This window comes from Micromys minutus, assembly GCF_963924665.1.
Source record: "Micromys minutus genome assembly, chromosome: 2".
NCBI classification, from domain to species: Eukaryota; Metazoa; Chordata; class Mammalia; order Rodentia; family Muridae; genus Micromys; species Micromys minutus.
The window spans coordinates 30,533,174-30,553,200 of record NC_137971.1 but is presented as its reverse complement, the minus strand read 5'-3'; the positions used below and the strand labels follow the sequence as shown (position 1 = coordinate 30,553,200).

The 20,027-nt window shown below is 39.9% G+C and overlaps 1 pseudogene across 1 annotated transcript; it reads left to right on the top strand.

Annotated features, from left to right (window-relative positions):
• Positions 1–10,610: 10,610 nt before the first annotated feature.
• On the top strand, positions 10,611–11,347 carry LOC308416792 (small ribosomal subunit protein eS6-like; annotated as a pseudogene). Its single transcript has one exon. The product of its transcript is annotated as a small ribosomal subunit protein eS6-like (transcript).
• The last annotated feature ends 8,680 nt before the right edge of the window (positions 11,348–20,027 follow it).

Genomic DNA, 20,027 nt, shown 5'->3' with positions numbered 1-20,027 from the left:
AGCACAAGCAAACCAAGTGTCTTTTGAAGGCACTAAACTCCTGCAGTTGACATCTGTGGGTGAAGTGTTACATTGTGGTATTGAAGATACCAAGACTTATATGAGCCTGCATCCAAGCAGAGGTCTTGTCTTTAATTCCTTCCAGAGTCAAGGTGGGCCCGTGTGTGTGTGTGTGTGTGTGTGTGTGTGTGTGTGCGTGTGTGTGTATACCCCAAGGGTGTGTGTGTGTATACCCCAAGGGTATATAGTTGGTCTTAGGGAGAGGGTTTAACACTTAGTTGGAACCATTGATGTCTGAGACCCTGTTATTGGTGGCCTGACACCTCTGGATGGTGAACATCATTCCAGGGTCCTTACCTGATGCATAAAGGCAGAATCTCTAAGTCTCCCCTGTATCCTGTATGTTGGGAACAAGCTGAGTATAGCATTGATATGCTCACCGACTAGAATCTGGCTGGCAGTGTCAGTCCAACCGAGCTTGTACTAAGGCAGGGATGGCAGAGGCAGGAATACCCAGAATGGGCTATGGTAGCTGTGTGGTAGCCAAGCACATGTTTGGCAGATGAGGGCTGGCTGTGCTTTTCTGGCACTCTCAGACCAAAGGGTTTAGTTATTTGTCCTTTGTCTAAGTGGGGACAGGACTCTCTTAGTTGTAATGACAATTCCCAAAAGGGCTATAACTGCTTTCCATAGTTGGCCCTATGCAAAACACATCGTTTTTCTGTAATATTCCGTACATTATTTATCTTAACTTGAATGGGGTTGATTCCCCCCCCCACCCCAGTTTTTTCAGAGTGGTTCTCAACCCTCTCTAACTGAATATAATTATCCTGATCAATTACTCAGAAAACTCATGTTTCATAGACTTATATAACACAAAAGTAAATATCTTATTTCCCACAATTAGAGTCATTTGAGGGACAGGCATATATCTGAAGGGTGGCCCAACTGTTTTTCATTTTCTGGATCCCACATCCAAAAGACCTAGAGAACGAGGGAACATATGCATGCGCCATCTTTGAACGTCTATTCCATTTTGGCCCAGACAACTTACAGAAGTGAAAGGTGAGGATGGGGGCCATAGGCAGTGACGTCAGCAATTAGGCTTCTGTCTGTAGTTTTTTTTTTTTTAACGTTTGTAGATGTTCATTTATTTTATTATCAGGTATAGATGCACATGAGTACACATGCTATAGTGTGCCTGTGGAGGACAGAGAAGCAGCTTGCAGGAATCAGCTGTGAGTCATAGGATTCTACCTCAGGTCATCAGGCCATGTGGTAAGCACTGTTACCCACCAAGCCAGCTCACCAGCCCTGTTTCAGAGTTTGACCCATGGATGGAGGCAGAGACTAAGAGATGCACCTTGAAATCAAGATAGGTTTCTAAAAGAAGGTTTATGAGAAAAGACATCAATATGGCTCAGAAGAAAAGAGAACGTAAGTTGGATGGATGGTCTTAACCATCTCAAGGAAAAGCATCATCCACAAGAAGGGCCCTGCCAAGAGCATGGGGTCGGGAATACTTGCTATAGAAAACAATCTGTAATACTGGTTCTTGTTTGTTTACAACTGGAGGACTTTTGATAGGTGACACATATATGTTCAGTGCCATATTTAGATTTGAACCCATAATCATGTCCTCTCCAGTTTCTTTTTGGAAGCACTTAGGGCTATGAGTTTTCCTCTCAGTACTGCTTTCATTGCATCCCATAGGTTTGGGTATGTTGTGTTTTCATTTTCATTGAATTCTAGAAAATCCTTAATTTCCTTCTTTATTTCTTCTTTGACCCTGCTATCGTTTAGCAGAGTGTTGTCTAGTTTCCATGTGTATGTGGGCTTTTTGTTTTCTTTGTTGTTATTAAAGACCAGCCTTAGACCATGGTGATCTGAGAGGATGCATGGGAGTATTTCAATCTTCTTATATCGATTGAGGCTCGTTCTGTGTCCAATTATGTGGTCAATTTTCGAGAAGGTGCCATGGGGTGCTGAGAAGAAGGTGTATTCTTTTACTTTAGGATGATATGTTCTGTAGATATCTATTAATTCTAGTTGGTTCAAAGTCTCTGCTAGTTTTACAGTGTCCTTGTTCAGTTTCTGTTTCCATGATCTGTCCATTGGAGAGAGTGGGGTATTAAAGTCTCCCACTATTACTGTGTGGGGTGAAATGTATTTTTTGTGCTTTAGTAGGGTTTCTTTTATGAATGTGGGTGCTTTTTTATTTGGAGCATATATGTTAAGGATTGAGAGTTCCTCCTGACAGATTTCCCCGGTAATGAGTAAAAAGTGTCCTTCCTTATCTTTTTTGATAACTTTTGGTTGGAAATTTACTTTATTCGATATTAGAATAGCCATTCCAGCTTGCTTCTTGGGGCTGTTTGCTTGGAAGTTTTTTCCTACCCTTTTACTCTGAGATAGTGTCTGTCTTTGTCTCTGAGATGAGTTTCCTGTATGCAGCAAAATGCTGGATTTTGTTTACGTATCCAGTCTGATAGCCTATGTCTCTTTATTGGGGAGTTGAGTCCATTTATGTTAATAGATATCAAGGAATAGTTGTTTCTGTTTCCTGCTATTATTGCTTTTGTAGGTTGAGTTGTGTCTGTGTCTTTTTCTTCTTTTGGTTTTCTTGCTTAGGAGTTTTGTTTTTACTAGGATGTAGTTCCCCTCATTGTATTGGGTTTTCCACCTATAATTGGTTGTAGTGCTGGGTTTGTGGTCAGATATTGTGTAAATTTAGATTTGTCTTGAAATATCTTCATCTCTCCATCTATGGTGATTGATAATTTTGCTGGGTATAGCAGCTTGGGCTGGCACTTGTGCTGTCTTAGGGTGTGCATGATGTCTGTCCAGGCTCTTCTAGCTTTCATAGTCTCTGTTGAGAAATCGGGTGTGATTCTGATTGGTCTGCCTTTATATGTTACCTGACCTTTTTCCCTTACTGCTTTTAGTATTCTTTCTTTGCTTTGGGCACTTGGTGTTTTGACTATTATGTGTCGGGAGGTATTTCTTTTCTGGTCCAACCTATTCGGAGTTCTGAAGACTTCTTTTATGCTCGTGGTCATTTCATTCTTAAGGGTAGGGAAGTTTTCTTCTACGATTTTGTTGAAGATATTTACTGTGCCTCTTAGTTGATACTCTTCTCCCTCTTTTATTCCTATTATCCTTAGGTTCAGTCTTCTCATTGTGTCCTGGATCTCCTGGACATTTTGGGTTAGAGCTTTTTGTTTTTTTGCATCTTCTCTGGCTGTTTTGTCTATGTTTACCATGTTGTCTTCTGCCCCTGAGATTCTCTCTTCCATCTCTTGTAGTCTATTGGAAATGCTTGCTTCTGTGACTCCTGATTTCTTTTTTAGGTGTTCTACCTCTAGGGTTATCTCTTTTAGTGTTTTCTTTATTGTGTCAATTTCCGTCCCTCTTCCATTCCTTCATCTCTTTGGTTCTGTTTTCCTCTAGTTCTTTGAGTTCTTTGAGTGTTTTTCTTGTTTCCTCTTTAAAAGCTTCTGATTCTTTTTGCTTTTCCTCCCGTTCTTGTTTAAGTATCTCTATCAGCGTCTTGAGGTATGATTTCAGGTCTGCGTCTTCTTTTTCTGGAGTGTTTGGCATTCCAATGTTTGCTGTTATGGGAGAGCTGGGTTCTGGTGTTGCCAGGTTGTCTTGGTTTCCTTGGGATATACTCTTTCGCTTTCCTCTTGCCATCTTGTTGTCAGTAATATGTTCTTGCCTTTCCCTTGTATCTGGTCTGTGTCCCTGGATCTCCACTGGTCCAGGTGGCAGCTGGGCTGAGCCCTGTTCTGCGCCCCCATGTTGCAGGGTGGAAACAGAGGTTCCAAAGTTGTGTTCCTGGTCCCTGGATCAGGCAGGGCGGGGGTGCGCTTTGCGTGAGCACTCCACAGAGATCTCTCTGCTCCCTGGCTGCCCAGATCTCCTACTCACCAGTCTTTAAAACTTTAGGAACTGCTGGACCGGGTGGCAGATGGGCCGAGCCCTGTTCTGCGCCCCCCTGTCTGTAGTTCTAACCAAAGTTCATATGTATTGTACTGGAGCATGTGCAACACAAAAGAGAAAACTAGTCCCCAGAGCCTAGTCTAAAATTTGACGAGTTCTGTGGATGTCTGATGACCCATTGCTGATCCAGGTCTTGGTGTTTCTAGAAGGCAAACTTCAGATTCGAGTGATGAATCCAGGATCTGATCCCATCTATTTTCATGGCCACTGGGATGATCAGGGTCACAAAGTGGGGTCATTTTCAGAGTGTGCCCAGGGGTGTTCCTTTTTGAGCTAGCATTTCAGTCTGTAAAGTGGGACAGTGGACACTGTCTTTCCTCTGTAACTGCTTCCTGCTGACATTAGGATGTTGTTCAAGGGGCCCAGGAAGGCTGAAGTGCTAGCCAAAGACTGAACAATGGGGCATTTATCAGAAGCATCTGGTTAGCTGATCCAGATGAAAGGCAGCCAGCTTTCATCGAGTCCAGAGTTGAGCAGCTCCGAAGCTGATCCCTGGATGGAGTCTGTCAGCCAGGTGAAGATCTGCTCAGACAACTATAGACTAGAGACAGAACGTAAAATTGGCTAGTAGTTGGGGAAGGTGAGCAATCCCAAGACCAAGGGGGGAATCCCATTTTTAAGACCAGGCAGGTGTGTTTATCTGGAATTCATTTGATCTGTGGCAGTGGATCTAAATCTTATGACTTTTTGATTCCCTGAAATATATGTGAACCTTGGTAAAAAGTAGCTAACAGGTGTCTGTAAGACAGCAAGAATAGATAGACTCATGCCTTTGAGGCCCAGTGAAAGCTATAGGTCTAGGTTAAAAGGCATGAAATATTCTTTTTATTTCCAGTCCAGAGGACTAGATATACAGATGCACCAGGCATGTTTTTAAAGTGATAAGAAGCACCTTCAAGTCTATATTTAGAAGACAGCCATCATAAGCAGCCAGCGCTTTGTCGGTTTATCAAAATTCCTCTGACAAAAATCTTGAGTTTTGAAATCTTAATATGTATATTTTAAATTATATCTCTATAATTTGTATTTATATACCTTAAAATACTTTTTTAGGGGCTCCATTCTTTTTTTAAATTGGATATTTTATTTTATTTATTACATTCAAATGTTATCCCCTTTCCCAGTCTCCCAGTCTCCCCTCTGCAAACTCTCTATCCCCTTCCTCCTTCCCCTGCTTCTATGAGGGTTCTCCCCCTCTGCCCCCCGCCTGACCACCCTAGTGTTTCTCTACATGGAGCATTGAGCCTTCACAGAACCAAGGGACTCCCCTCCCTCCCATTGATGTCAGTTAAGGCTATCCTCTGCTACCTATGTGGCTGGAGCCATGGGTCACTCCATGTGTACTCCTTGGTTGGTGGTTTAGTTTCTGGGAGTTCTGGGGGGGGGGGTCTGGTTGGTTGATATTGTTGTTCTTCCTGTGAGGTTGCAAACCTCTTCATCTCTTTCAGTCCTTCCCTAACTCCTCCATTGGGGACCCTATGATCAGTCTAATGATTGGCTTCGAGAATCCCCATCTGTCTTGGTCAGGATCTGGCAGAGCCTCTCAGGAAACAGCTGTATCAGGCTCCTGTCAGCAAGCACTTCTTGACAACAGCAGTAGTGTCTGAGTTTGGTGTTGAGTTTAGTGACTGTATATGGGATGGATCCCCAGGTGGGGTAGTCTCTGGATGGTCTTTCCTTCAGTCTTTGCTCCACTCTTTGTCCCTGTATTTCCTCTAGACAGGAGCAATTCTGGGTTGAAATTTTGAGATGGGTGGGTGACTCCATCCTTCAACTGGGGGCCCTTGCCTAATCTCTGGATATGGACTTGACAAGTTCTTCCTCCCCTTTGAGGGGTATTTTAGCTGATGTCATCCCCATGGCGTCCTGGGAGGCAAAGCCTCCATTCTCAAACATCTTGTTAGATCCTAAGGCCCTAAATAAATGTTTTCTGTTTAATCCTCTGCCATGAGACATAGGCAGCCTGTTACTGAGAGCAGTCGTTTCATATGAAGCCCGTGGGCGAGGCAAACCTGCTTGCTCTTTTTCGTAAAATACCTAGTAGTTCTAACTAAGTAATGAACTAGCCCAGTGGTGGATTACCTTGAGGAAAGAAGCTAGTTAACTGTTGTTCTCTAGCTGTCTAGCTTCCGATAGCTTAGTCATCATTGTGATCAGGGATTTGAGGAAGGAAAATTAAAATGACAGAGACTAGTCCATAATTTATCACCCAGACAATTGTCTCCATGACACTGAGGGTGCAGGCAGTCTGACCATCGGGCCCAGAAGATGAAGAGGCTTTTTCCTGTGGAGGAGGAACATGGGAGAGGCTGACCTCACTTTGTCTAAAGCAACCTGTGGCAATCAATTCTCCAGTTTTCCACAGTTTTGGCAGGGCCCTGGAAACAGGCAAGGTATTGAGGCAGTTAAGCCCAGTGGTTATCCTACCACAATCCCAGTGATGCCCTTTGCCCTTGTGCCTATATTTTCTTGGAGGGTTAGTCACCTTGGGGGTTAGTCACCATTAGGATTCAGGAGTTTTTGTCTGTCATTGTACATGTGAAATGCAATATACAGCAGATCTCTGGCTGGTTTGAGAGCTTCCTTGTACTTCCTACCTAGCATGTCTGTACTACTACCTAGCACATTTGTACTACTACCTAGCACATTTGTACTACTACCTAGCACATTTGTACTACTACCTAGCACATCTGTACTACTACCTAGAACATCTGTACTATGACCTAGCACATCTGTACTACTACCTAGAACATCTGTACTACGACCTAGCACATCTGTACTACTACCTAGAACATCTGTACTATGACCTAGCACATCTGTACTACTTACCTAGCACATCTGTACTACTACCTAGAACATCTGTACTACTACCTAGCACATCTGTACTACTACCTAGAACATCTGTACTACGACCTAGCACATCTGTACTACTACCTAGAACATCTGTACTACAACCTAGCACATCTGTACTACTTACCTAGCACATCTGTACTACTACCTAGCACATCTGTACTACAACCTAGCACATTTGTACTACCTACCTAGCACATCTGTACTACTACCTAGCACATCTGTAATACCTACCTAGCACATTTGTACTACCTACCTAGCATATCTGTATTACCTACCTAGCACATCTGTACTACTACCTAGCACATCTGTAGAGTTAAACAACCTTCACCTGTTCTTAGTTATCTGTTTCAAACGGTTCCTTTCAAACATAAAACTGGTGGCTAAGTAAAGCTTTAATCTTATAATAACTGCATCAATACTTAGCAGGACTTTAAATGCATGTATGAACATATTAAAGGATTTGATCATCTTCAAGGTTACGGACTATCACTCTTGGTTAGGCTCAATCCTTAAAAATTACAGTTTTGAATTGAAGCTCTTCTAGTGTCAGGATAAAACTTTTAAACCGGCAAACACACTCTATAAAGAGACCAGGAGCTTTTCTGGCCTTTGTCTGGTACATCATCATAGAGCGTAACAGTTTCTCGTAAGTATGATTTAGTTTACGCTGAAACCAGTGTCAACACGGGAAAATGTTAACACATTGGGAAACTGACAAGCATCTTGCTTGAGACAGCTCTTATCTGCTTCCTGAGTTGGCTGGAGCTCAGGCGAACTTAAGAACCAGTGATTCTTAACCTTTCTGATGCTGTAAACCTCTAAAAATTTTAAATGAACAAAATCCTTCAATAAACTAATTAATTTAAATCATCACCATAATTTACAGAGCAATATACCTGGTGTAATGAAAAGAAAAAGATAAAACTACAACAGATAAAAAACCTCAGGGATGTACATCTAATTGACATCATATTGCATTAATCAATAGCTGCAGTTTTTGCAAACTGTGGCTATGACAGTCCTGCACGAGAAGCCTTTCCTGTTCAAGCTGAAGTCACTTTTCTGATTATGAATCATCACTCTTTCTGTGGAAGACTTTTACAGTCCCTCTAATGCATTTGGAACAAAGTATCCTGCAGCTTTTCCTGACTTCTCATCCTCCTACATGCTGACGTCCATTTTGAGAAGAACCATTTGTCGAAGATGCTGTCTTTTTCCCCAAGTGTACTTCTGCCTTCTTTATCAAAAATCGGATGTCCATAGGTGTGTAGATTCCATTGATCAGTATGTCTGGTTTTGTGCTGGTACCATGCAGGTTGCTGTTGTTGTTGTTGTTGTTATTGCCGTTGTTGTTGTTTTTGTTGCTACAGCTCTGCATTACAACTTGAAATCAGGGATAGTGATACCTCTAGCTGTTCTTTCATTGTTCAAGATTGTTTTAGGGTTCCTGGGATTTTTTTTTTTGTGTGTGTGTGTGTTTCTATATGAATTCAAAGATTGTCCTTTGAAGAATTTAGAAGAATTTGTTGGAATTTGATGTGGAACCTATAGATTGTTTTTGGCAGGGTAACCATTTTTACAATATTAACCCCACTGATCCATGAGTGGGGGAGTCTTTCTATCTTCTGATATTTTCTTTAATTCCTTTCTTCAATGTCTTAAAGTTTTTTTTATCACATAGATCTTTTATTTGTTTGGTTGTAGAATTACTCCAAGATATTTTACATCATTTGAGGCTATTGTGACAGGTGCTTCCCTGATTTCTTTCTCAGACCATTTGTCAGTTGAATATAGGAAGGCTACTGATTTTTGTGAATTAATTTTGTATACAGCTACTGCTGACAGTGATTATTACTGTAGGAGTTTCTTGGTGGGATTTTTAGGGTCATTTACTTATGCTATCATATCACATGCAAATAAAGATACGTTGACTTCTTTCTTTCCAATTTGTATCATCTCCTTCAGTTGTCTTATTGCTCCACTGGAGGCTCCAAGAACTATATTTAATAGGTATTGAGAGGGTAAAAAACCTTGCCTTGTTTCTGATTTTAGTAGAATTACCTTGCGTTTCTCTTCATTTAATTTAATGTTGGCTCTAGGCTTGCTGTAAACTGCCTTTATTATGTTGAGGTGTGTCCCTCTGAAGTTCCAGTCTCTTCAGGACTTTTATTATTTTGGATTTTATCATGGTCTTTTCTGCATCTAATGAGATGATTATGTGGATTTGTCTCTTGGTTTTTTTTTTTTTTTTTAATATGATGGATTGTCTGCATCTGATGAGATGATTGTGTGGATTTGTCTTTTAGTTTGTTAATATGGTGGGTTACATTTCAGTTTATGTATGTTGTATCATTTCCCCTGATCTGTGGAATGAAGCCTACTTGATCATGAAGGATGCTCTTTTTGATGTGTTTTGGTTTCTGTTTGTCAAGGATTTTTTAAGTGTTCTTGTAAGTATGTTCATAAGGAAAATTGATCTGTAATTCTCTTTCTATGTTGGATCTTTATGTGGTTTGGATATCACAGTAACTGCCCTCAGAAAATGAATTGAGCAATGTTCCTTCTGTTTTTATTTTGTGGAATAATTTGAGAAGTATTGGCATTAAGTCTTCTCTGAAAGTCTGGTAGAATTCTGCATAGAAATTCTGTGGCACTGGGATTTGTTTTGGTCTTGAGACTTAATTACTGCTTCTATTTCACTAGGGGTTAGAAGTCTGTTTAAAATCACTATTTGATCTTGATTTAACTTCGGTAAGTGATATATATCAAGAAGATTATTCATTTCTTTTAGATTTTCTAATTTGATGGAGTATAGGTGTTTAAAAGTATGTTGTGATTCTCTGGAATTTCTCTGTGTCTGTTTTTAAGTCCCCCTTTTCATTTTTGATTTTGTTAATTTGGATATTTTCCCCCATCTTTTAGCTAGTTTGGATAAGGTTTATCTATCTATAGATATCCTCAAAGAACAAATGTTTTGCTTGAATGATTTTTGTAGTTTTTTAAATTTCTATTTTGTTGATTTCATTCAGCCCTGAGTGATTATTTCTCACTGTTGACCCCCTTTGTGTATGGTTTCTTCTTTTTTTTTACCTAGAGTTTTCAGGTGTGTTATTAAGTTACTAATAGGAGATCACTTCATTTTTATTTTTTAAAAAATGTAAACAGTGTGATGAACTCCCCTCTTAGAACCACCTTAATTGTGTCCCATAAATTTTGGTATGTTGTGCATTGATTTTTATTCAGTTGTAGAAAGTCTTTACCTTTTTTTTCTTAATTTGTCTTGATCCTTTGTTCTTTCTGAAGTGAGTTGTTCAATTTCCATTAGTTTGTAAGCTTTCTATTGTTTCTATTGTTGTGATATCTACCCTTAATTCATTTTAGATGTGTCTATTAAGACTTTGTGTGTGAGTATATGGTCAACTTTGGAGAAAGCACCACAAGATTCAGAGAAGGAGGTATATTCTTTTGTGGTTGGATGAAATGTTCTGTAAATATCTGTTTAAGTCTACTTGGATTATACCATCTGTTAGCACCAACATTTCTCTGTTTAGCTTTTATCTGGATGACCCATCTATTGGCCAGAGTTGGATGGTGTATCGAAGTCTCCCACTAACAGTGTATGAAGGTTAATGTGTAATTTAAGCTATAATATTTTTTTACATACTTGGATGCCCTTGTGTTTTGGGCATACATGTTAAGAATTTCATGGTCCAGCTCTTTTTTGTGACACCTCCTGGGTGGTTGGCTGTGTCAAGATGAAGCTCAACATCTCCTTCTCTGTCACTGGCTGTCAGAAGCTCATTGAAGTGGATGACGAACACAAGCTTTGTATGTTCTTGAGAACTGCATGGCCACAAAAGTAGCTGCTGATGCTCTTGGTGAAGAGTGGAAGGGTTGTGTGGTCCGGATCAGCGGTGGGAATGGCAAACAAGGTTTTCCCATGAAACAAGGCCTTTTGACCCATGGCAGATCGTGCTGTTGAGTAAGGGGCATTCTTGTTATAGACCAAGGAGAACCGGAGAAAGGAAATGAAAGTCCATTCATGGATGCATTGTGGATGCCAGTTTTGTGTGTTCTCAACTTGGTCATTGTAAAAAAAAGGAGAGAAGGATATTCCAGGACTAACAGATACTACTGTGCCTTGTTGGTTGGGACCTAGAAGAGCTAGTAGAACCCAAAAGCTTTTTAATCTCTCCAAAGAAGATGGTGTCCACCAATATGTTCTCAGGAAGCTCTTAAACAAAGAAGGTAAGAAGCCCAGGACCAAAGCACCCAAGATTCAGCGTCTTGTTACTCCACATGTCCTGCAACACAAACACTGACAGAAGAAGCAATGCACTAAGAAAAACAAGGAGGAGGCTGCAGAACATGCTAAACTTTGGCTGAGAAAATGAAGGAAGCCAAAGAAAAGTGCCAGGAACACATCGCCAAGAGACGTAGGCTGTCCTCACTGAGAGCTTCTACTTCTAAATCTGAGTCCAGTCAAAAATAAGTCTTTAAGAGGAACAAATAAGTAGATCTTGAATCTCAAAAAAAAAAAAAAAAAAAAAAAAGAATTGATGAGTATATCTAGTGTCCTTCCCTATCTCCTCTGATTAGTTTTCTTATGAGGTCTACTTTGTCAGATGTTAAAATGGCAACATTAGCTTACTTCTTAAGACCAGTTGCTTTGAACATCTTTTCCATCCTTTTACTTTGAGATGATGTCTACCCTTGATGTTAAGATGTGTTTCTTTGACACAGCAGAAAGATAGATCCTGTTTTCACAACCATCATGTTAGTCTTTGTCTTTTTACTGGGGAATTGAGACCACTGATATTGAGAGAGATCAGTGAGTAGTGTTTGTTGATTCCTATTATTTTAAGCGTGTACATGTCTGTGTTTCTCCTCTTTTAATTTGCTGGTCTGAAATTATTTATTTGTAATGGTTTCTCGTGTGTGATTAATACCTTTAGTTTAGACTTTACTTCTACTTCTATAGAGCTGGATTTGTAGATAGATATTGCTTAAATTTGGTTTTATCATGGAATGTCTCATTTTCTCCATTTATTGTGATTGAAAGTTCTGCTGGGTATAGTAGTTTGGGCTGACATCTGTGGTCTCTTAGAGACTGTAGAAGATCTGTCCAGCTCTTTCCAGCTTTTAGAGTCTCCATTGAGAAGTCATATGTTACTCTAATAGTCTGCCAATACATGTGATTTGGTCTTTTTCCTTTGTAGTATTAAATTCTTCCTTTGTTTTTTACATTTAATGTTTTGATTATTAGGTACCTAGGGGACTTCCTTTTCTGATTCAGTCTATTTGGTATTCTATATCCTTACCGGACCTGTATAGGCATCTCTTTCTTCAAGTTAGAAAAAATTTTTTAATTATTTTGTTGGAAATATTTGCTGTGTCATTGATCATTATTTTTTCTTCTATTCCTATTATTTTTAGATTTGGTCCCTTTGTTGTGTCCCAGATTTTCTAGATGTTTTATGCCAGCATTTAAAAATATTTAACATTTTCCTTGACTTTATACATTTATTCTGTTGTACCTTCAACACTTGAGATTCTTTCTTCCATCTCCTATATTAAGTTGTTGTGCCTTGACTCTGTGGTTCTGCGTTTGAAATTTTTCATTTCTGATTCACAACAGTTTGTGTTTTCTTTATTAATTCTCTTTTTACTTTCAAATCTTGAACTGTTTTATTCATTTCCTATTTGTGTTTCATAGATTTTTTTAAAATTATTCCCTCTGTACCTCCTAGTTTTGTGTCAATTTGACACAAGCTAGAGTCATCAGAAAGGAGGGAGCCTCAGTTGAGAAAATGCCTTCATAAGATCCAGCTGTAAGGCATTTTCTTGATTTGTGATCATTATGGGAGGGATCAGCCCATTGTTGGTAATAGTCCTGGGTGTGATAAGCCATAGGGAGCAGGCCAGGAAGTAGATGCTTCTCTTCATGACTTCTGACTTAGTTTCCTGTCCCCACTGCTTTTCATGAAGAACTGTTTAATGAAAATGTGAGGAAAACGAACCCCTTCCTTCCCATGTCACTTTTGGTCATGGTGTTTTATCACAGCAATGGTAACCCTATGTAGCACATCCTCTTTAAGGACTTTTGTGACATTCATAAAGGGTACATTGAGATCTTTGTCTTATACAGTAAATATTCAGGGCCTGCTGTGGTAGTGTTTTGAGGCTCTAGTGGAGACATATTACATATTGTCCTTGCAGTTATTTGGTTGTGTTTTTAGACTGGTGTCTAGGTATTTGAGTTTGGGAAGATGCTGATATCTGGTCTTGTCTTTTTTGGGTGGGTGTTTTGTTCCTTGTTTTCGGTTGCCCTCTCTGGTTCTTAGGAGGGTGTGGTGGCTGTGTGTTGCCCGGTCAGGAATTCTTCTGCTATCTTGATGGGTTTGGCCACTGGACATTCTGGGTAAACTGTGTTCCTGCTTTGCAGGCTTACTTGCTTCCCTGTCAGGTTTTCAGAGAAAGTTGGGGGCTGTGATAATAGGATGAATAAAGATGAAGTTTGGAGGATAAGCTCTTAATGATCTTCTAGAGATAGGGACAGAGGAGGGAGTGAGGCTGGGGGACTGTATTTGCAGAAGAGGAGGAAGCAGTGAAGACCCAGTTAGGCTATCTGCTTTCCCTTGCCTGGAGTAGCCTGTGGGTTCCCAGGGAATGTGTTTATAACCTGTAAAAGATCAGTAATGCCTAGGTTCTGGTCCATCTTGAAGAGCCTTGGTAAGAGACTCCAACTTCATGTATGAAATGTCACCTACAGAGATGCACCCAAAGGTTTATATGGTAGCTAACTGCTGGAATTGTGATCTTAGCTGGTATTTATTGCTACATCAACCACTATGGCTGTGGCCTTGGACCAGGAGTTGAAAACAGCTTCTTTCATCTAAGAATTTTAAAAGAATTTTACTGAATTCTAGAAAATGAAAATTAATTCACACCAATCAAGAGATTCTCAGGGAAACCCAGCTACTGATGGACTCTGTTATTTGCTTGGGGTGGAGAGAACTAGTACAGGTTTTGTGTTGGTTATAGCATCTAAGATGCCATTTTAATGTAACCCAACATTGTGTATATGAGTCAGAACATGAATGGTTGGGGTTAAAAAATCATCTGTTAGGATCAGATTCATTTTATAATGTGTCATTGGACATACTAACTACAATCCCAGGTCTTGGCTATGGCAGCAGCCGAGGCTCCTCTGATGGAAACCGAGCAAGTGTGGGAGAGATTAGCTGAGGGAAAGGCATCCATCAATCTCTCTAAATCTTTCAAAATGAACACATTTAACTTGGTTGACTTAAGGACTCTGATAATTGCTTATGTTTTCCTTCTGTGCAGTGTGTCAAACAGGACGAAAATGGCTAACTACACAGAAAGGACAGGGTCCCAAACCAGTCGTGTTCACTTAGTTACAGAAACCAAAAGGGGGAAATGTTGCTAGCAGCCTTGTCTGGGAAAGAGAATGCATGTTGCATCTGAGACTGTGCTGGCCTTTGGCCCATTGAAGGCAGGAAAAATGATCTGTACAACAGATCTCAAGAATTTGGGAATGTGTTTTCTTAAAACACATGGGGTTGCTATGTTTCCATATTATCTATCCATACTTCCTGGCCTTTGGTCACTCTGGTGATGTAGGGGAAAAAAAATTCTATTCCCTTGCAAACACCATTTAATGACTGTATAGTATCTTTGTATGCAATTGCCTCTGATTAAAATTCAACAGTGAAGACACTTTAGATCAATGGTTCTCCACCTGTGAGTCACATAACCCCTTTGGGGGTCAAAGGACCCTTCAACAGGGGTTGCCTAAGACCATGGGAAAACACAGGGATTTACATAATGATTCACAACAGTAGCAAATTACAATTATGAAGTGGTGATGAAAACGATGTTATGGTTGTGGGTCACGATCACATGAGGAACTGCATTAATGGTCGCACATTACGAATGTTGAGCAAAACTGCTCTATACCCTTAGAGCTTCTCATATTCTCTGGGCCCCTCTCTTCCTGAGCTAAAAATCGATGATGCAGACTACAAGTCTTTTTCACGGACTGAGTACCACTCTCCCGGGCACAGCTTTCCACAGGGCTCCTTGGCTTCCTTAGTCTGATGCTGGCTACAGAGGTCTCAGCCCAAGCTGAAAATGATCCGGGTGAGCCTTGACTGCAGATAGAGATTTAATACTTCTTAAGCCTACTTAGAGATATCTCCATCTTTTTTCTAAGTCAGGTTAGTGTAAGATAATTTTAAATTAAACTTTACTAACTAAGGTAGAATGAAAAGATGGCAAATTTGAGGCAGGAACACCTCACCACGATTTTAACAGCCCTCCTTTGTTATTTGTTTTTTTGCCCCCTCTTCAACGTCCAGAACTAATCATCTAGATTTTTATTGCTTCTTTTTCCTTACAGCTGGTCCCATAGGTTTGATTAAAGGAAAAGCATTTGAGTGAGCTTAGTTACAGGCAAGCCTATGGAATAAATCAAACCCTTCCTCATTGACTTTGAGACTTGTTCCATTTCTGCTGGCTTTGCCCCTTCCTCTCCCCGACTCCTTGTCCTAAACAAGTATGTGCCTTTAACATTCTCCCTATAGGGACACTTAAATCAGACTGTGGTCAATAAAAAGGAAGAAGCAAGAAAATTGAAGGGAATTTCTAACTGGACAGTGTGGGGATTTCCATTTGATATTTTAAATTCCGTTTAGCTCTATGTTAAGACACACCACAGGGAGCTCTGACCAGGGGATTTCTACTGTTGCAGCTGGAAGGAAAAAAAAAAATCAAATTTAAAAGATTAAAATGGTCCTTATCCAAGGCCACAATAGACAATTAGGAGAGAGAATATCCCTGGATTTTTACCCCTTGTTCTTTTGAGTAAAATAATGTTTTTTTTTTTTTTTTTTTTTTTTTTTTTGTCACTGAAAAAATAAGGGTTTTCTCTATAAGCATAAGGACTAACTTTTTCCTCCTGAATCAGAAAAAATACATATACATATGTATATATGTATGTATCCCATCATTGTCCTGAGATAGTTTTTTTTCAAAGTATGTTGTTTCATTAAATACTAGTTACTTTACAAAGGGTTTGAAATGTAAAACTAACATTTTTGGATGCTGTACTGGCTGGTTTTGTGTCAACTTGACACAAACTGGAATTATCACAGAGAAAGGAGCCTCAGTTGAGGAAATACCTCCATGAGATCTAGCTGTAAGGCATTTTCTCAACTAGTGATTAAGGTGGGGGAGGGTCCAGCCCATTGTGGGTGGTGCCATCCCTGGGCTGGTGGTCCTGGGTTCTATAAGAAAGCAAGCTGAGCAAGCCAGGGGAAGCAAGCCAGTAAGTAACATCCCTCCATGGCCTCTGCATCAGCTCCTGCTTCCTGACCTGCTTGAGTTCCAATCCTGACTTCCTCTGGTGATATGGAAGTGTAAGCTGAATAAATCCTTTCCTCCCCAACTTGCTTCTTGGTTATGATGTTTGTGCAGGAATAGAAACCCTAATGCAGATGCTTACAATTCCCATTTTCTTTCTCCCTTCTTTCTGCTGAGATACAGGTGAGCAGAAATGAACATACTTTTCCAGCAGGCAGTTTGCTTTCTTCTGAGATCAAGATTTTTCTTATTTGTCTTCTGCTATGAAGAACATTAACCAACTGTTAACATTAACATATGTTTAGTCAATTTGCATCTTTTTTAAGGTATTTGACTTAACCAGGTTATTCTCATAATTCTTTTAGTATATGTGAGATATTTTGGCAAAACGGGAGCAGATAAATAGATCTTGGTTTCCCACTTGGAAAGTAATAAGTGAACCTATTCATGTGTTGTATTAGAATTCAGAAATTAAAGTCCTCCAGCTTTTTTTTATTATTCTCTACATAATTTTGTCATTTTTTTCAGAAACCTTTTACTTGGATATAAATTTTAAAATTGGATTGCCAACTTTTGCAAAAACTAGGTTGCCACAACTTTTATTTGGTTAGAATGGTTCTATTGTTAAATTTTTAAAGGAACTGACAATATTAAACATCTTGAGTCTTCTTCCAACTTGGCGCATCTTCTGAGTCTTTCATAAACTTGTAAGTCCCCCAGGTCATCTTTGAATGTGGTACGTCTTCCTACACATTTGGAATTTTTAAGCTTCCTATTATTTTTGTCATCCTAATGTATAATTCTGTATTTTTACACATTTGATACATGGTGCTTCAGTTTCTGTCTTTACCCATTTTTAAGATTATCATTTGCTTTCTTTTCTTTTCCTACAGCACTTATACCTCCAATATCTTAATTTTACAGCTTATTATTTATAATCAAAATTTGACTGTTAGGATTAATTCTTATGGTCTGTTTGTTTCCACAGTAATTTAAATTCCCAGAAAGCACAGTTACTTGCTTTTTTCACAGATATAGTCCCAGCTCTTGAGACAGTATATGACGCACAGCCTCTCAACAAATATTAAATACAGTTAATGAATACAGCTCAGTAAGGGAAGCCAAAGGCAGTTTAAGTGAGGATTTACCAAGTTGAACTACAATGGATGTCACAACAATGTTTGACATAGTTCATATTCTGTGTTCCAACCACAATGTTCAATGTCAGGAATTCCTTCTCTCTTGCTGCTCGGCCAGACTTTCATTATATGTCAGCCAAACTTTTACTTCCACCACAGCACCATAACACACAATGCTCTTTCTTGTGTGAGGTCCACTGAGTAGCTTTCAGCCTTACCATGTTTGCCCTCAACTAGCATTTGGTAGGTTGACTATGATGCCTTAAAAACCTTCCTCCCCTGGGGTCCAGGAATAGTTTCCTGGTTGTTTTCATACTTTTATGACACATTTTCAAGTCTCTTTCAGTGGCTTTTTTTTTTCTTTTTCTAGATTCCCAAATGATAGAGTTCTTTGGGTCTTTGATTGAGTGATTGAGTGATCGAGTGTGTGTGCATATGTATGCTTGTGTGCATGTGCGTGAAGAGGCCACAGCTTCTATGTAGAAGTTAGAGAACAATTTTGGAGGTTGTTTCTTTCTCTCCCTCTAACATAGGTTCTGGTGACAGAACTCAAGTTGTCAGCTTAATGCCAAACACGTTTACTCACATGCCATGCCCAGCCCACACCCCTGCCTCTGCCCTATAATACATTGGGATCCTAAACTCCAGAGTCTCAGAACAAGACTGGGTTTGAGGCTAGGACCTTCACAATGTGAACTAGGTTGAAATGAGAAGACTGGAGCCGGGGGTGCAGTTGGGAGTCTTAGTCTAAAATGACTGGTGTCCTTGTGAGATGAAAAAAAAATATGACACAGCTGCATGCAGAAGGAAGACCCTGTACAAATGCAGAAGACCACCTTCTACAAGCCAATCAAAGTCCATAGAAGAAACCAGCTTTACTGACATCTTCATCTTAGGTTTCTAGCCTCTGGAATCCTGAAGAAATAAGTTTCTGTTCTTTGAACCACCCACTCTTTATTAGTAGAGCCATAGAAAACAAGCATTTTTCTCTTAGTCTCCTTTCTTGTTACTGTGTCCTGAGGTGGCCTTCCCCATGCCGATGGCTTTATCTGCCATCTTTATGCTAGTTCTTCATAATCTTGCATGTCTAGTTCAAATAGCTCTTCTGAGCTTCAAACTCATGTATCCAGCAAACTAGCTGGTTACCATCTTTATTTGAGGCAGACTGCAAGCTGCCCAGATGAATCTGGAAGTGCTTAACAAAAACCTCAGCTGTCACCTACTGCAATACAGTTTAGACTCTGAGCTCAGCCAAAGTATTGTTAAACAATGAAACAAACGGGGGGAAACTAGCACTCTTTAGAGGACCATAGCGGCAGTCACTACAGTGCATCGTTCACAGGGCGCACATAGAATATATGACGGTTAACCTTGAGTGTCCCTTGGATTGAGAAGTTCCTGGGAGAGTAGTAAAGCATGTTTGTGGGCTTCAGTGAGGGAGTCTTCACAAGAGAAGACCCACCCTGAATGTGGTCATTGTCAGGCCTTTTAGTCTGAAGGCTCAGAAATTGTGATGGAAAAAGACCATGCTGTCTTGGCTTCCCAGCTGCCATGCCTTCTATGCTGTGATGGATTGGAACCTCCGAGACTGAGCCCAAGTGAACCATTTCTCTTTTCAGTGTGTTTATGTTGGGTATTTTGTCTCAGCACATCTGGTTAGCATATAATCCAAATGTTCGGGCAAAATGTCCACATTGAAAAATGGGGTCCTATGGTGAAGAGACAAGTCTGCAGAAATGGAAATTGACAACTGTTTGATTACTCATATGGTTAGTAAAAGATTTTAAAGATTTTTTATCGGCATTCTAGTAGTCATGAAAATAAAGAAAAGTATGCTTATTGTATTAAAAAAAGAGTACAATTAGCATAAAATGTTAGTCCTATAATAGAACAAAATGGAAATTCCAGAAAAACCAGTTTCCTAAATGCAAACTCACTAGAGATTTTACTAGCAAATAAAGAAATGGGAGGTGTTAGAGAGATGGTGTTTTAGTTCTATTGCTGTGAAGAGACACCATGGCCACAGAAATGCTTACATAGAAAAACACTTAATTGGGGCTGGCTTGCAGTTTCAAAGGTTCAGTCCATTTCTTCACAATGAGAAGCATATCTGACATGGTGCTGGATAATCAGCTGAACTTTCTACATTTGGATAGGCAGGTAGCAAGAAGAGAGAGTGAGCCAGCTGGACCTGGATTGAGCTTCTGAAACCCCAAATCCCACCTCCAGTGACACTTTGTCCAATAAGGAAGGCTACACCTACTCCAATGAGGACACAACATCTATGTGCTGTTCCCTATGAGCCTATGGGAGGCATTTTCATTCAAACCACCACAAGAAGTACCACAGACAGAAAGCTGGAATATAACAGTCACACTTGAAATGCTACTCAGCAATATAAACTCACCTCATCTATGTGGTGGTTTGAATAGGAATGGTCCCTATGGACTCATAGTTTGAATGCTTGCTTAGTCATTATTTAGTGGCATTACTCAACAGGGATTAGAAGATGTGGCCTTGTTGGGATAGGTGTGGCCTTGTTAGAGGAAGTGTGTCACTTGGGGTGGGCTTTGATGTTTTAGAAGTCCAAGCCAGACCCAGTGCTTCTCTCTATCTCTTCCTGCTGCCTGTGGATCAAGATGTAGA